Source organism: Ailuropoda melanoleuca, chromosome 6 (genome assembly GCF_002007445.2).
Source record: "Ailuropoda melanoleuca isolate Jingjing chromosome 6, ASM200744v2, whole genome shotgun sequence".
NCBI lineage: Eukaryota > Metazoa > Chordata > Mammalia > Carnivora > Ursidae > Ailuropoda > Ailuropoda melanoleuca.
In genome coordinates, this window is record NC_048223.1 from 126,908,616 (window position 1) to 126,927,583 (window position 18,968).

Consider the following 18,968-nt stretch of genomic DNA (forward strand, 5'->3'; position numbering starts at 1 on the left):
ATTTCAATTCATGTGCCACGTGCAATCTGCCACTCTAAAAGATATCGGAAACCTCTAGGTAAATTATACCGACTTGTTGGAAGTTGCATATATTGATTAAAACATCAAGCAGTTACATACAAACCAATAATGAATTACTTCATGCCAGAAGATAAAACTTTGTGATATTTAAAATTACAGACTTGAAAGTAAGTAAAATTACCCCTAATTACGCAGAAGGGAGCAACACCTTTGCAGTAAACAAGATAAGCACCTCAAACAGCGCTAATAATTTTAATTAACATTTTCTAGTTTCCTTTCACCTCTTTTCAAGGTCACCTCCTCCCTCTCTGAGGAAAGGCACTCCGGCTGCCACCGCCGCACACACTTCCTCCGCGGTCCTTACCATCAGGACTAAGGCACAGGCCAATTTTATAGCACTGATTTTTTAAAAATAAGTAATTGTGCACCAAGGTAAATATTGAATCGCCGCAGCCCGTTAGCGATGATTTAAAAATGAATTGCAAATCTAATTTCTCAACCTTGTTAAGATTGTAACTTGTCTTTACTGAGTCCCTCGATTTGAATTATGAAATATGCCTGAACTGTTGAATATTCAGATTATAATCCAAGTCAAGAAGAGCTTAGTTATCAACGCTGCAGATGAACCCCTTGCGTAACACAGCCTATCTGTATAGTGTTTGTACTCTCTGTTGAGTACCGATTAATACATTCATTTGTTCAAGATTTATGATTTTGCTAAACTGTTTTCTCTCTTTTGTAAATTAAGAAACCAGTAAGAATGGGGTTTTGTTATATCAATGGGTTTGTTCCATGCCACAAATTTAATGTACGGGGTCACTCAGAATATAATGTGTAGAGAAAGAATCTCATTAGGCTAAAATGAATGTAAAATGTGTCAATTTGATCCAAATGAGAACTGTAGTAAAACCATGTTTGATGTTCATGTGCAATAAATCTTTAACATTTGTCTGTAAAGTATTAGAGAACCCACAGGGAAATCTGTGTTTGTGATAGCGGCACATTCCCCATGCTTTTCCTCTATTATTCTTTGTTGGCATTTAGCATATGGAAGGAAAAGTGAAAATCTGAGATGGGGGTTATTAACTATGATTCTAAAGTAAATAGAAAATGAACCACACGAGCTGTAGAGTACTCTAGAAAAACGAGGAGTCGTTTTAGAAAATAAGGAAAACAAACCTTTGAAGATACCTTCATTGTGCATTTTGAGAGATGCTATAAATAGTCCTTCAGTTTCAATCTGGGAAAACAGCACCCAGTTTGATCTATGTTTGCCCTGAGTGTCTTTTAGCTTTAGATTTGATTTGGGGAAGATTTTAATGTTTTCATTTTATGTTGCATATGTGATGACCATTATCTTTCCAATTCATTTTTATTTTGATATATTCATATTGTTAATTACTGTTGTATTTCAATTTTCTCCCTAGTATTTTTGTTCCTTCATAATGGCTTTATGGTTCACTGGACCGAAATGACTAAAATGAAAGATTTCCAAGATTTCTTCTGGGAGTAATTTACAAAAGACCACCATTTTTAATTGCTCCTGATGTTTAGTTCTGGATATCTGCTTCAGAAAGAAATCAATCTCCGTCTTTTAGGTGCCATACTGAGCACATCATCATCTCTTTTAGAAATCTTGATAATTAAACCTTTTTTCCCGTAAATTACTTAAACATTTTCCTTCTCGATCTGACTCCTCTAGCAGTTTCAAGCACAATAATGCATGTACTATCTCTGTTTGCATTCTGTAATTCTTTTCTTTTTGCAAAAACTTGTTTTGCTCCTTAATGTCGGGAAAGATAATAATTATCAGTGTGACGTCAAAAATAATTAAGGGAAATAGCAGGGTTTACCCAATAGGAGAATTCTTCCTGCACAAGAATGGAAGAGAATTAATTTCCCAATGTTACTATAATTAAAATCATCTGCAGAATCCCAAGTACAAGAAAAAGTTAACAATCAATATGTCTTCAGTAAAAAACAGCTTCTTTAAAAAAATTGGCATGTTAAAGATTTCATAGGGTCATTGATAAGATCGGCGGGAACATTCTGTCAAGAAGCCATTTCTTGTGAGGCACCTTGCTAAGATTCTCTTAGAAGGCCACGTTCCCCTGTTTGCAGTAACATGGACACACATTCCCAGGAAACATGCTGATTTCAATGCCAAATTAGCATGTGGATGGAAAGAGGGCTCTCTCTTCATTACCTTTAACTAGATAGCTGTTGCCGATTTGGGGCGGGAAACTGTCACAGCGAGACATCTCTAACTGTCTTCTGTACTCTGTAGTCACTCGGCTTGTAAAGGTTTGGTAACTGATCACCAGTATTCCTGTTTTCTTTGGCAAAACTCTATTCTTAATATTCATGCTGATTAAAGATATCTGTGTTGACAAAAGTACTGAGAGTCAACTATTGTACTCGTGTCTGCACAAAGTACTGAGCAAGGGCCCGTGCCTAGATGAAAACTCTTTCTTCAGGGTGCGTTTGTGCAGTCTACACGGGGCCGTGATTCTGTATGCAACGATTCTGTCTTTCCTTTTCACTTGAAATCCAAGGGACTCGTCTGTATTTTCCACTGGAGTTTAGAATATATTACAGGACATTTTTTGAAACGGATTTATTTTCCTGATTATGTTTGGCTTTGATTAATATTAAAATCAGTTGCCATCTCCTGAGTGTGCTCTGTGTTGGAAGGAGGCCCAGGAACGCGCAAGGAGTCGAGGGGAAGCCAACCTGATATTTTACTGCGGATAATTCAGATACGGGATCAGGAGTGGACGGCGGTGAATTCTGTTAGAGAATCATAGTTCTGGACACAAGTCCCAGAGGAAGGCCGGTCCAGGCTCTCAACCAGGGGCAGCCTCCATCCGGCTGTGGTACACAAGCTTCCACAGATGCACGTCCGAAGTCAGATGGAGATTCACAGGCAAGTCTGAAGCTTTTGGGCTCATACTTGTGTGGCCACCTAGCAGGGCCCTGGGAGCTCCCACAGCAGTGTTGCATTTGTACTTTGGAGGGCCTCAAAAATGTGTAAGCTTTTGACTTCCCCACCCCTGAAATGGATTCATCCAGTCCATTGTGAAGGGCACAGATTTGTCTTTCTAGTTTTCATTTTATGTTTTGTACAAATCCAGGCTTGCATTAGAAACAACCTATTTGAAGACAAGAAGGAAAGGAGAGCACACCTCTCCCTTGGGTCCCTTTTGCTGTCCTGGAAAAGAAAGAGATCCCAGGCATAATGTCCTCTGAATGCCCTCCTTGTGTCCCCACATCCATGCCTTCCTTTTCTCCAGCCAACTGTAGCCCCCACTTGAGGGTCTCATCCATCTCATTCCCAACGCCCCTTCAACCATCCCCTGTGCTCATGCGGCCTGAGTAGCTTTTCTACAGAACACACCACTTACCTGTTCGGACTGGACCTCCATGGCCCAGCGCACATCCTTCTTAGCCTCGCTGCCCATCTCCCTTACGTACACTCCGTATTCTAGGCAACTGGTAGAGGTAGAAGGAAAAAAACCAGCAGATGAATTCCCCGTCTACCCCTTGCCAGTCGTGAATGTGCGTGAATGAAATCCCCAAGCTTCCGTTTGTGCCTCTATAAGATTGTGCTGAAAATAGTCCCCACCTCACAGGGCTGTTAGAGCATTAGCAAGGTCAAATATGTAAAGTTTGAGGCACTGCTTGGTACACAGTAGGTGCTCAATAAAAGTTACCTTCTTTTTTCAATGCTGACAACCTCCTGAATGCCCACGTTGTTCTCAGGGCAGTCACTCAGCCTGTGTCCATTTATAGAACACTCTTGCCCCACCCTCGCTTACCTGTCAAAATCCTCAGCGCCCTTCAGGACCTATGTGTTAAGTCTCCCACACTCCACGTTGTCACTGTCCGAGTGGGGCCCTGTCTCAGCCGCCTCTCAATCTCCAGGGCCAACAAGAGCAGAGTATGCACTCAACAAACTAGCGTTACATGAATAAATGAACTGAAATGTAACCTCTTCCAAGGAACCGCTCCAACCCCTCCCATCCAAAAGCACCCTTGCCCTCCTCCGAGCTTGGGTAGACCATTTTTCTGCACCTTTAAGGAGGTGTCTAATGCTTTCGGTCTTATAATTGGAGAGATGAGCTATACACAAACACAGCCATAATATATTGAGCTCCTTGGGGGCAAAGGCTGTCTCAGCTGCTATGATGGAAACATCCATGACATTCATGGCAGACCCTAAAGGATTATTTTGATGGAAGGTGTTCCTTGCTCCATGTAATAGATCCAATTTAGCCAAGTGCTCCATCAAGCAAGTTTCTGATTCTCTCATTGACTTAATTATGGATACATAAAATTTGGCACAGATTACATGAGTGGCTATTTAACCCCTAGATCCCCAGTTAAATTTTTGACATTGTTTTGGAAATAATCCCTAAAACTTGAGTTATTTTTTTTCTCCCCCCAGCACCAAGTTTAGAGCGATTTTTTTTTTACGAGCTCCCATCCCCCACGTTGTTCCAATCCTTACACTTGCAGGTCTCTCTCCAGACGTCTTTGCCCAGTAATAATCACGGTGTGTTCCCAACCTGACTGATGGCTGGTGTCCTCATTAAGGACCATTACCCTGAAAAGGGTGTTTATTGAACCTGGCAGAGTGCTGATATTTGTTAGACCCTGTCATATGGTTGATGGCGTTTAGTCAGAACTCATTCGGAAACAGGAGTGAGCCGTTCAAACTGGCACCGGCAGCAGGGACACGGAGGTGGGCTCAAGATGGCAGCACAACTCTCCATGGCGCCCGCAGGCCAAGGAAGGCTGTTCCACCTGGTGGCTTGACTCCTCCACTCCCCCCGCTCTGAATTCTGTTAAATGGATTTCTGTTGAGTGAGAGGTACTCCTACCAAGTCGATGGAAATTAGAGAAACCAGGATATGTTTGAATTTCACAACTACTTTTGTCCTACACAGGCCATGCCGGGATTATTTTAAAAGGATTGTGACTAATGAGAGAATTGATGGCATTGGGGAAAAGTATGTTTTCAGATAAACCAGTAATTTAATTCTTTATATAATTACAAAGGATTGAGCTCACTGAGAGATGGAAGAATTCATTATCTTCTGGGAGATATTACAAAGATAGAGATTTTTGTGTAAACACCTAGAATTGCCATCCGCGTTAGTCATTCTATTTCTTGAAAATACGTACACCATAGAAACTGGAATGTTGGGGTATCAACGTACAAAGACAAGGACCAGAGCCTAGATCAATACTCTGGAGTTTGCATCTGGCTTCCTCACTTCTCCCCAGCTGTGGGAGGGCTCAGCTCTTCCAAGCTGCAGTCTTCTTTTTGGTAAAATTCATCGACTCCAGTGATTTTAAAACATGTTTGATGTGCTGGAAGTGCTGATGTAAGACCAAGCAAACGAAATACGCTATCATCCCTTAGAGGTATTCACAGTGTGGGGGAGGGTGGGTGGTGTATTTCTATAAACATTTCTTGATGTATATACATCCTACAAAGAGATGGAGAGACCAGGACTTATAGAAGCAAAAGCTGAAAGACCTAATTCTGACCAAAATGAATGGACTCAAAGCCAAGACAATGGCTACCATTGATGGCTGATCTTTATTGAGGGCTGACTGTCAGACCTCCGCACTGACGTGTACTGACACTATCTCATTTAATTTGTTGAAACACAATCTACTGAATCTCTGCATTTTAAAAGACGAGGGATAGATCCCCAGGAGAAGAAAGAAATGAAAGGCAAAAGGAACAGCTTGCAGAGAAGAACCAAAACATTCATGTGTTTGTTCATCTATTTGTATCACAGATATTCTGGGCGTGGGACACTGTGCTAGGTTCTGGGATTATAATAGGAAGCAAAAACCACTCTTGATCAAAACATGTTTTTCAAGCGATTCAACAGTTACTCAAACAAATAGTCGCTCGAACACCCTTGTCCAAGGGCTCAGTCTGGGAGGGTTGTGAGTCCTGGTACAGAGACCGCGGGGGAGACTGAACCCGGCCAGGGCAATGGGCAGTGAAGCTAAGATTTAAAGGAGGGAGAGGAGAAAGCCAGACGTTGTTGAGAGGGAAGGAGAAACCAGAGTAGAAACAAGCAGGTGGGAGGGCTGGGAACAAGCCAGGGAGGCTGGGAGCCGAGACTGGAGGTCTGGGCAGGGGGAGGACGGAGGGTGGGTGAGCCTTGCAGGGCCTTGCAGGCCATGTGAGAGCATTTGGTCTTGCTGCTAACAACTACAGAAAGCACAGAGACGGATCTAGTTTGCCTGTTGACTTTGGTGTGGGGGAGAAATTGCGAAAGGTCTGCATGGACACTGGCTGAGCAGACAAGAGGCCACCGCCATGGTCTGTTGGTAGAGTGAAGAAGGACAAGTGGACACGGGTCTCATGATACTTAGGAACTACTCTGCCTGTCCACCTGGGATTGTTCCAGGCTAAGGTGAATAAGGCCATATAGGTCACAGAGTGGGGTTGGGCCCTGTGTTTCTCATGAAACAAGAAGCCGGAGTCCACCATCCCAGGGCTGGCATGGTGGCCCATGTCTGGCCTTTAGCTTTTTACTCTGCAACCCTTGGCAAAGACCTTCATCCTCTCAGCCACTCACGGCCACCTGAGGATGCCGCAGGTAAACCTCTTGCTCGCATTCCAGAAAGGAAGACAGAGGCAGCAGAGAGAATGGGAAGGCACCTGTATCTGGAAAGCAGACATTTCTCAGACACCCCAACTCACCGACTTTTGGGGCTCTTTGGCCAGAATCGTATCACGTGACCACACTGCTGGTGAGAGATGCTGGAAATGGGGTTTTTTGTTGTTGTTGTTGTTGCTGATTTTTTGGCCAGGCACTCTGTTGCCCTACATAAAATCAGATTTTTGATTTGTAAATTAGAAAAAGAGAGTGGACATTGGGTGGGCACTGAGGAGTTTTGCAACACTGCCCTGCTCTTCTGGTCCCTAGAGTGAATTACATTGATAGTATTTATTACTACCTAATTACAGATCTGTTTGTTGACCATTTCTCCCTCATGTAAACTCCAGGAGATCGAGGGCTTTCTCGTCTTGTTCATCAAGGAATTCCCAAGGCCCAGGGGAGAGTCTAGCACGTAAGTGGTGTCTAATAAATTTCTGTTGGGTGAATAAATGAGAGGTGAATTCTTGCAGAATTGGTGATGGATGGGAGGTGGGGGAGGGGGATTTGGAGAAAAGGGCTCAGAATGACTCCTGTTTCTACTTGCTCCCAGGAGCAGGTGGTGGGACCATTTACGGGGCAGGGGAGCCTGCAAGAGGGCAGTTCAGGGGTGAGGCACGACGGCTTGTGGGTGCCAGAGGGAGCTCCAAACCGGCAGCTGGCTAAACAGATGTGGAGCTCGGAGGAGAAGTCTGGCTAGAGATGCATCTTTGAGACTCATCCAAGAATAGGTGGAAATCAAAGCCAAGATTGTGGATGAGATTACTGAGCGAGAAAATAAAAGAGGGAATGACCACTCGGTCACTGGCAATGTAGAATAGAAGTAAGAGAGTTACGGGAGATGAGCTGAAAATGCTAGAAGAGACCAACTCCATTGCCTTTCTCCCCCTAGTAAGGCATCTAGGTTGAACTAGGCCTGGAAAACACCCTGAATTCACTCCTTGATTCACTCAGTGAATAATTATTGATGTTTACTATATGCTGAGCACTGACTCAGGCCATGAGATATGGAAATGATTAAAACACTGTCCCAAAGTAGCTCACTGCCCCACCGGGGAGACGGGAATGTGAGGAAACTGCCCTAACTCAACGCAGCAGGTGAAATAAGCCAGGTATGCACAGGGCCATCTAGGTCACAGAGAGGGCCGGGTGGCTGTCAGCGTGGCAGCTGCCATAAATGGTGCCGGGGTGAGCCAGGTGGCCAGGTATGTCTAAGCGATACACCAGCCCTGAGGGACTGCACGGAAGGTGCGAGGTTTGCTCAAAGCACTCTGAGCCGTGCCGTGTTATTGAAGGCAGGACACAGCAGGAGGCAGGGATGGAGGATGGAGAGAGCGCCAGTGTGGAGGGCGGCCTTGAGGAGGGAAACCTGCATGTAAGAAACACCACCCCGAGGTCTGGCAGTGGTCTGGGCGGGACTCGTGCACCTCTGCTTTGGAACATAGATTTTATCGAACAAGGGATAACTGAGGTTGGGACATAGGGAAGGGTGGAGGTCAAGGATGAGCCTCAGACTTCTAGCATGGAGGACAGGCACGTGGTGATTCCACCAACCAAGGGGAAGAATCATGGGGGAGAATGGGGAGAGCACCTCTGGATGAATTCCCCGCTGGCAGGACACTATCCTAGCAGATGTTTGTGGACTAATAATCTATAGGTAGTACAAGGAACACACACACACACACACACACACACACATACACACACACACATACACACACACATACACACATACACACACACATACACACATACACACACACACACACACACACACACACACACACACACAACAGAGGCTAGAATGTCTCCCAAGTTCCTGCCTTGGGTGACCAGGGAGACTGTGGTGCCGGGAGCTGAGAGAAGGAGCCCTAGATATGGGGTGGGAAGCACAAGTCGTGTTTCCACGGGCCCCTCACTGCAGGTGTCTGCGTAAGCACCAGAGGATGGAGTCTGGAGCCCGAGGAAGAGGAGCGTCTGAGGCTCGAGCAACTGATCCCTGTTGAAGCCAAGGGAAAAGGTTAGCTTGCCAATGGGACGTGGGCTGAGCCTAAAGGGCCCTAAATCTGGGGGTGGCAGTGAGTTGTGTTGGGGGTCAAATGATATGCAGGCACAAAAGAAATACAGGAATCATGTAACGACACTAAAGGGCATTCAAAATATTGTCAGGTGCTACTATCAATTTACAATTACGTATAACCTAAAATTATGAAAGGCTGCAATAATAAAAATAATGTAAACTTCATATAGGAGACATAGATGTGTATATATTTCACATATTTGCATGTTTTATAAATTTATATGTCCATATATTTATGTTGTAACATTCACGACCACCCTGATAGGACAAAAGGAAAAGTCAGAAATGCACCAGAAGGGGCATTGAGCTCGGTCGGTTGAGCACCTGACTCTCGGTTTCAGCCCAGGTCACAATCTCAGGGTGGTAGGATCGAGCCCTGCTTTGGGCTCTGCGCTTAGCAGGGAGTCTGCTTGAGATTCTCTCTCTCCCTCCCTTTCTCTCTACTCTCTCTCTCACTTTGAGATGCTGGGCTCTGCAGCTCCAGGATCCTTCGCGGATGAGCTGGGGGCCCCTTATGGGTCGACTATTCCTCAAGCAGCGTCCTTACCTGCAAGAACAATAACCAGGCCCCCAGGGGTCCCACCGTGGTTCTGACCCATGAGTCACGAGGACTCAGGCCCAGAGCGGGGTCTCCGCAAGCCTAAGGTATGTTTCTCCCAGAAGCACGAGGATGGCGGGCCGTGAAAAATCCAATCAAGGAAAGAAAATAAAGGAAAAGAGGGGCCGCTCCATGTGGGAAAGCAAACCCAGGCTTTTCTCATTCGTCTGGGACAAAGAGAGCATTTTGCGACAGAGCACATTACCTCTAACACAAGTGTTTCCCTTCCCGCCGGCCTCGGGTGACCCTGTCCCTTCCCCCCAAGGCTTCGTGAGGTCAGCCTGATGAACGTGAGGCATTTTCTCAGGGGGACACCCACCCTGCTTGGCTCCAGCTCGGTTCCCATAGTTCACGGTATTACATAGAGCCCAAGAGATGCCTCTTCTCGTTTCCAAAGTGCGCCTCCTCACTCATACGCCCTCTGCTTTGGGTTTACAGCTGACACCGCTTCTGGGCCGGGCGTGCTCCGCTCCCACCGGTCCGCGGCACGGGGAAGCCGGGCTCAGCGTCCTGGCCGCACGCCCGAGCCGCCGCCGGATGGGGAGCTGCTCTCGGGAGCATTGCAAGCACCAGCGTCACTGTGACCCCGCCACTCATTTGGATTCCCGTGTATCCGTGTCAGGGCTTCGTCATGGAGGCCCAGAGGGCGGCCCCGGCCCGGCCCCGTGGCACCGGCCAGGTGCACCAGCTGGCCCTGCGGTGTCACAAGCGGTACCTTCTCTCCGGCCGTGTGAATGACCTCCAGGAGGGATGCCAGGGTCTCAAAGGAGAAGAGCTGCTCTAACTCAGCGCTTTCTCTCAACCGACTAACTTGGAACAAGCTCAATGGTGTCTGCAGAATGATATTCTGTGTCAGTGAGTGCTAAGACTTAGAACATTCAAGTGATGTCATCCGACGACCTCTGCTTCTACTGTGCCTGGAAGCCTACCACCCCAGCGGCTCGTGAGCCCCCAGCGGCTTCCCTCCGCCCTGGCACGTCAGTGTGGGCTGCAGCTGCAGGGCATGGGGACCGTAGTTGGGGGTCCTGTGGACCCAGGTTGCAGGTCTTGGCTCTGACACCCAGTTTTGCCCCTTGTGGACAGGCTTCTGGAGCCTTTTCTCCATTCCCTTCATCCTCCTCCTCTCCACCCATACCTGTCTGCTTTCCAAGCTCCAAGGCTGGTTTGTGCTGATGTCCCTGACACCACCTGGGTCGTCAGGTGCATGCACGCTCTTCAGCCTGGACTCTGACTTCTCAGCAGGAGCTCTTCCAGGCGAACCTTCCCTCTGCCCTGATGCAGGGACACCACACACGCCTCCTCCTCGAGGACAGCCCCTCCTGCTGTCCCCACTTCCCCTGGGTTCAGCCTGTGCCTCTCTCTTCGACCCTCGCAACACCCCATGGCATTCGGGCCCATGGCTATAGATGCCACGGAGTCCCAGCCTCAGCCGCTCTTCAGAATATCAGACTCATGGACTCAAACACTGCTCAACATTTCCCCTTAATCTCAAAACTCGAATGTCCCAAACAGAACTCAGCCTTCCACCAAAATCTTTCTCCCACCATCCCGCTTCCTCCATGTGCCCCACCAGCCACAAATCGGAAATCCAGACCCTCCATCTCCTTTCTCTGCTGACTTCCCTCTAGTGAATGAGCGCTGAAAACAAGTCCTGCAAAGGTCTGCAGACTCGCCCCTGCCGCTGCTCTGTCCGCAACCACCCTGTCACCTGTAGGGCACAGGCCTCCTTGACAGTCTCCGTGTCCATCTGCCCCTCCTCGTCACCTGCCTGCACGAGGCCTCCTGGCTCAGGAGTGGAAATTACAGCCTGTAGCATGACTGCTGCGACTTCCAGGGGTAGCCCTTCACTGCACGTCCCATCTGCAGCCCTCAGCCGGGTCTGCAAGGTCCCACAGTCCTATGGGCGTCTTCTGCTTGCTCAGCACCTTTTCACCAGCAGAACTCTCAGCCTGGAACACGTGCGTGTGCACACACGTGTGCTCACACACAGACATCGCTCCCAGCTCTGCTCATCTCCCAGTGCACAACTGACGGGGGGCTCCCAGGTGAGGCTCCGCAGGCTGTCCAGGCAGGCCAGGCGAGACTTCCTTTCCCTACTCCCTGCACCTGTCCTTGCCATTCCTCAGCTCCAGGTGGTGCCACTCACCACCGGCTCTGGAGACTGAAGCTGACTTGTCCAGACCAGAGCCTGTCCTGACCAGAGCCTGCCCTGACCAGAGCCTGTCCCGACCAGAGCCTGAAGAAGGAGTGTTGAGTCTGTCAGGTATGTGAAGGAGCCAATGCCACTGGACAGCGTGGGGCCACGGATCCCACAAACGTTCCACAAAATGTGTTACAGATGTCCTAGAGCTGGAAGTGGCTAAACAGCCAACAGCAAGAAAACGAGTAGATAATAACACACCCGTAAGATGGAAAAATAAACGGCCATGGGGCATTTTTTTCAGAAAACTTTTAGTGATCTAGGAAAACGATTACAACAGGTTGAAGGAAGAAAAGCAAAATAAAGACCCGACCACACAGCTCCTAATATTTATTAAATAAATGTAAACATAAAGCTTAATTTGATAAGTACCTATTACTATATATTAATATGATACATAAACTAGGATAGCATGGATATCAAGTACATAAATATCAAAGGCAAGGATCAACTTTGATTGTTGTCACATTATTTTCATGATCAGAACGAAACACTAAAAATGTAGAGAAAACAAATATTTAATGAAAGAAAACGATAGTCCAAATTTTTTTTTTCTTTTTAGTTCTGGAGCACTGACACAGCATGTTATGTTGCCTTTTTTTTTTAATGTTTTTTTATTATATTATGTTAGTCACCGTACAGTACATCCCCGGTTTCCAATGTAAAGTTCGATGATTCATTAGTTGCGTATAACACCCAGTGCACCATGCAATACGTGCCCTCCTTACTACCCATCACCAGTCTATCCCATTCCCCCACCCCCCTCCCCTCTGAGGCCCTCAGTTTGTTTCTCAGAGTCCACAGTCTCTCATGTTTCATTCCCCCTTCTGATTACCCCCCTTTTCTTTATCCCTTTCTCCTCCTACCGATCATCCTAGTTCTTATGTTCCATAGATGAGAGAAATCATATGATAATTGTCTTTCTCTGCTTGACTTATTTCACTTAGCATTATCTCCTCCAGTGTCGTCCATGTTGCAGCGAATGTTGAGAACTCGTTCTACCTGATAGCTGAGTAATATTCCGTTGTATATATGGACCACTCATCTGTTGAAGGGCATCTCTGCTCCTTCCACGATTTAGCTATTGTGGACAATGCTGCTATGAACATTGGGGTGCATATGGCCCTTCTCTTCACTACGTCTGTATATTTGGGGCCTTATAATCGCTCATATCCTCCCACACCCCCATCTCCATGCACAGCCACACCTGAACCCCACACATTACACCCACGCTTGGTGCATCTTTGAAAAAAAATTCAGTGTACCAAAGACACTTTTGAAATGTGTATATCTGTTGATGTGGTGTTTTTGTCTTCCAAGAAATTTTTCCTAGAGTGTAGATAGAATTGTATATAGAATACAATCAGCATAAAGTTATTTATAGTTAAAAAGGTAAATGAAGTGCAAGTGATAGTCAGATAAGGATTACGATATAACAAAATATTTATAGTCTTTAGAAATTGCGCTGCAAGTACATATTTAAGGCCCCTGCCCCACCCTGTCCCAAGATGTAATAATGACATAAAAGTACAAGAGGGAAAAACAAAAAGGTCACAGGCACAGAAAAACCATGTGGGTGCCTGCTTGGAGCTGGGAGAAGGGGAACACCAGGCAGCGAAATTGATTCAGGCTGTAGCCCCCTGGTACCTGGCAGAGAGGGAGTCCCGGAGGTCTCAGGGAGCCATGCCCATGCGCCACAGACACCCTGCTGGAAACTGGGCAAGGAAGAAGGAAAAATCCAGACCTAGCCCTGTGCCCAGAACTGAACCAAGAGCCGGTGGGTTCAGTGGCCTGATTTGGGCCTCATGTTGCATTGAGGTCCAGGGGAGCCAAAGGGCGACGACAACAGGCAAGCTGCTGGCCTGGGCAGATATCAAGGACAGGGACGGAGAACTCTCCTTCTCAAGACCTATGAACACAAAATACCAAGACACATTTGCATGCACTCCGTGCTGGCAGAAGCAAGCAGCACAGTCATTAATGGGAAGATGCGTTTGCTCCAGGTGAAATTAGAACAACAGAATTATGTGAAAAAAGACCTTAAAATAAGTATGTTTAGAATCCTCAAGTAAAGAAAAAAATACCCGTTTTTAGAAGAAGAAAATATGAAACAAAAAGGAAAACTTCTATCGAGACTAAGTATCCATGAACAAAGGAGCTGGTTGGGAAATCTTAAAATTGTAATGGACAGAGGGAAAGAAGCCTAAGTCCTCTGGAGGCTGGTCTCCAAAGTGCTGTGAGAAATCATTTGTCAACCTAGAGTTCTGCACCCAGCTAAGTAGCATTCAAGAGTGAGAGAAAAATAAATATATTTTCAGATAAACAAAGGCTAAAATCTACCACTCAAAGACCCTCATGGAAAGAGCTGCTAGAAGTCTTACTTCAGCAAGAATAAAGGCAAGCCCAGAGGGAAGACGTGGGTGTAAGAAATATTGATAAAACACGTTGGTAAATGTAATTAATTATTGACAACGAGAAATAATAATTAATTATGTGTGTTTTGTACAGTGAACTCAACCTCAGAAAACCTTAGTGAGGAAGGGGGCCGGGAAATTGTTGTTGGTTGTGAAAATGTGCTGCAGCTCCGGTCCCACTCGGGAGGGGGTGGAGATGTGGAATAGCTCAGACACTGGCGTTCCGTAGTGTGGACACAAAATTTAAAGAGATAATCACGGAAATAGGAGTGCAATCTATAGATGGGTTCCAGCAGAGAAAAATACAAAGGATATAGAAAAAAAATTAAAATCCCTCAAAAAAAAAAAAAAAAAAAAAAGGAGAAANAAAAAAAGAAAGGAGAAAGCACACAAAGAAATGTTGATAAAGAAGCCCAAGAAATAAGAGCCATAATTCTAAATGTGTCCCTTTTGCAAAGAGTACAATAGATGACTATATATAGTTTTACATATATATATGTGTGTGTATACATATATAGTTCTTATAAAAACTACATCTAAAATAGATTGGACAAAAATATTTTCTTTTTTTTAATTTCTTTTTAAATTTTATTTATTTATTTGACAGAGATAGAGACAGCCAGCAAGAGAGGGAACACAAGCAGGGGGAGTGGGAGAGGAAGAAGCAAGCTCCGAGCAGAGGAGCCTGATGTGGGGCTCGATCCCAGAACGCCGGGATCATGCCCTGGGCCGAAGGCAGACGCTTAAACGCTGTGCCACCCAGGCACCCCTGAACAAAAATATTTTGAATGGAAAAAGGAAAAACATATCTTTCAGTAGTATTACTACAGAAAATATAAAAATTAAAGGTAAAAACAGAGTCCTTATGTTATAAGGCAAGAATAATCAATAAAGAAGATATTTCCATGGATTTAATTAGAAAACAATAGTCAACACATTTTGAAAGACAGGAGATTTACTTAACAAACCCGACTTTAAAGAGAGGAAATCTTCATGCAGCAATGAAAATTATAAAATATTTGGAGTGACACAAGTTCATACAAATACTTGTGGAATGTATCTAAAACGGTATTTGGAGGTAAATTTATAGCCTTAAAATACATTTATTAAGAGAAAGAAATACTAAAATAAATAAAAAGAAAATCAGAAAAGGAATAGTAATATCAAGAGTAAAAGTAACTGAAAGTAAACCCAGAGATCTAGAGATGGGTCTTCAGAAAGATTAATTAAATAAAAAAAACAACAAAAACTCCAAAGAAAATGAATAAGAGAAAAAGAAAGAAAAAATGCAAAAAATAAAGACATTAAGAATGGGAAGGAGGCTCAAGTAGACAAAATATTTTGAACAACTTAATTTCAATAAATGCAAAACATTAGATAAAATGTATAACTTTCTAGAAAAATCAATACATTAATAAAATATGTTTTATTAATAAAATATAGAAAATCTGAATAAGCCTATACTCACTAAATAAATTGATTTACCAATAAAAGTCTAGAAAAAAAGTTAGTAAATAAAAAAAAAAGTAGCAGCATAGTTAAGAAAGCCCAAAAAAAGATTTTCCCAGATAGTTCAGACGCAAAGACAGTCTTACGGGTGAATTTCTCCAAACCTTGAAGAACAGATAATTCCCACTTTATACAGTCATAAAGACTAGAAAATAATCCAGCATCCATCCACCTCAGGTTTTTTCCAGGAATTAAAAAATAGAGCTACATCCATACCCCATTAAGAGATTAACAGGAAAAAAAAAAAACTATTTTAGATGTGATCATTGCAGTAGATACAGAAAGCACTGAATAAAACCACTAGTCACGTTAAGCAAACAAATCTTAAATAACAAGACGTGGGAGGAAATTTTCCTAACCCAATGAAAGAGACCACCCCCAAACAGAAAGCAAGTATAATCCTCAAAGGGGACGTATTCTCAGCGCTGTAGCTGGTTACAAGCGGAGGACACCCCAGGTCTTGAGCCCCATGCTGGGCCATTAGCCAATGCAACATGGATAAAACAAAGTTTTAAAATGTAAGAACTAGCCAGAAGGTTCTATTTGCAGGTAGTATCGATGAAAGGGTAATGCATGAGAGAAAACACTAGGCAATAATCATGAAAAGGTATTTATAATCTAATAAAAGTAAATCAAAGCAAAACACTGCCTTGCATGTCAGATTGGCAAATAGTTTAACGACAGAAATCAGTGTTGATAACTGAACTGTAAGACGGCACTCAAGTACTCCCTCAGTGGGCACTTAAGTTGGTATGGCTCTTCTGGAAAGCAACTTGTCAATAAATATTTGTTTTTATTTATATGAGTTAATGGGAATATACACTTTCTGAGACAAGGAGTGTGATATTAACATCTTAAAGCTTAGATGCTGATGTCCCGGCATATTAGCAGGCAGTTTTCAAACCTTGTTAGATGAATTAAAGAGACATGTACAAACTATTTACAGGATTAGGATACATTTCCTGCCTTGTTGCAAATATTTTCCCAGTGTGTGATGGATCTTTCATAATGTCTATGGTAGCTCATGCTTTCAAGGTCAGGCAGCCGGAGGGTGGAGGGGGTGGGTCCCAGCCCAGGTGTACCCTAGGGAAGAGCCCACACCCTCACCCACGACACTTCCCCAGATGTGAGGGTGTGGGACTGACGCGGCCAGACGGGGGCAGGAGCCAGGCAGAGCGTGGAGGTGTGCAGTGCCCTCCACTGAGGAGCTGGGGCTTTGTGTCCTGACTCCTGCCATCACTCAGGTGACAGAGGGATGGAGAGGCACAAAAGGCTTGCGCCGGGTGGGGGAAGGTGCTGGGGAATTGTTTCAATTTAATAATTTTAAACAGGGGAATGACAGAATCAAGTTTTTAGGGGGAGAGAGGTGTGACTAGGTGGAGTTGAGAGGATTCTTAGGGCAGGGAAACCAATGAGTTGATACCTTCATGGCAGCTAGCTGCCCTTCCCGCTTGTCTCACGAACCCCGTAGCACCATGAGGGGGCCTGAGTGTAAACCACAGGCTTTAGTTAGTCATAATGTGTCAATATTAGTTCCTCCGTTCTAATACATATTCCACATTAATGCAAAATGTTCCTTATAGGGAGATTGGGGAGTGGGACCAAAGCTGAGGGAGTGTATGGGAACTCTGAATTTTTCAGTCATTTCTCTGGAAGCCTAAAATTTCCCTTACAAATGCACTCTTTGAATGACACCGAAGAAGGTAATTCTAGTGATACAAGAGAGGCTGACCGGGGTTGGGTGGGGAGACAGTGGAGGCGTCTTCATCCCCTACGCAGGGCTCCTTCTGACCCCCCCTAGACCTCTTTCAGGGGAGCACGTTCCGGCCTGCTGCCGTGGGAAGCACATGGCATGGGCGCAGGGGAGGAGCGGGCGGGTTCTTCCTGGTGCGTTGGCTGGGGGATTAGAGTGGGTGGGTGAGCTGTTTATACTGACACTCAAGGAAGGCTCTTAAGAGGGCCCAGCACACAGGACAGGAAGCCTTGCCAAGGCGTGGGTCTTAGCTAGCCCCCCGGGTGGGCTACAGGGGGTGGCTGGTACCTCTTGAGTTCTGAGTCCAAATGCCTGAAGCACCAAGCTGAGCGGGACTTGTACCCTGGGAGGAAGAATGGAACCCAGATGGCTTTTGCAGGGTCCCACCTAGGCAAGCAGGAGCAGCCCACGCAATGCATTTAGAGCTGTGCGCTAAATGCTTCAACAAATGAACGGCACTCAATGCCACTCGACCTGGGCAGTCTCCCCCGCCCCTGCCAGACAGAAAAGCCTATTTTAATAGGCATAGGCATCTTTGGTCTTCCAGAGATTGGAAGGAAAATGAATACTGAGTTCTGGAGGAGTTCACTTTTCCCATTGAGTCTCGTTTCTGGCGAGCCCTGAGTCACAGGCGTGCCGCAGACCGCCTCATGGGACATGCTGGCCCTGGCTTTCTATCCCTTGGCTCCAGGGCTCCCCCAAGAATACCTTGGAAGACTGTCCATTACAGTTGTTTATACTTAAAAAAAAAATTGGAATTGGGTGGGTACTTGTACATTACATGTCATTCATTATTCTAAATGTAATTTTAATCATTTCGACATGAAAGCATCTTAATATTCTCAATAATGGCACTGGTAACTTTAAATATTAAAACCCACATTAGGAATTCCCCTGCCTATGTAAAAACTGCAGTATTTGCATTATGGATTGTGAGTTTGACCCAGTCTATACTTTCTGAGCTCAATTTTAGATGATCCCAGTGCTGGTTCCCAAGCCCACAGCAAATGCCAAGGAGATTAGTGGTAAACAAGGCCCTAACACATCAAAATTAAATGTTCCTAATTACCAACTTTAAACAAAGCCTCACCATGCAGCACGGCTAATTCCTTGCCACGTGTCTGTAGCACTCAGAGAAGGCTTTTAGGACACACAGCATTAATAATTTTTTCGACTGGAGTTCTCATAGGACATCAGATGAAGTCCCTACCCTTAATTTTAATTGCATAGGCTGCATTCTTAATTAAAAACTGTACAAATGGATTTTATGCCATGCCAAAAGAAATCCAAGTTCATTGGTTATAAAACCTTTTAAAAATTGATGCAAATATGTGAATTCCTTAAAAGTTTGAACTCAAAGTCCTCATTTTATGTTGAGTTGCTTTTAATCTAGAGAATAATGAAGTCAACATAAATTAAGGGTTTTTTTTTTTTTTTGGTTGGTTTCTGCCTTTCTGATTTTACGTTTTTCCTTGTAGAGCGAGATTCATTTTAAATTCAAATTCTTTAGAGATTTGTAGGGGGGAATCCTTATTGACCTTTTCTCCCTGGGTTTCGGAAATGAAAGCTCATAAACCCTTTAATAATTTTGCTTATTAAGACACAATTACATCATCTTCAGTGACAATAGGAACCAAGCTTGCCATCCTATAGAATTAAGAAAAGCCTTCTCCAAATGCACATGATTTACTTTTTGTTGTAAAT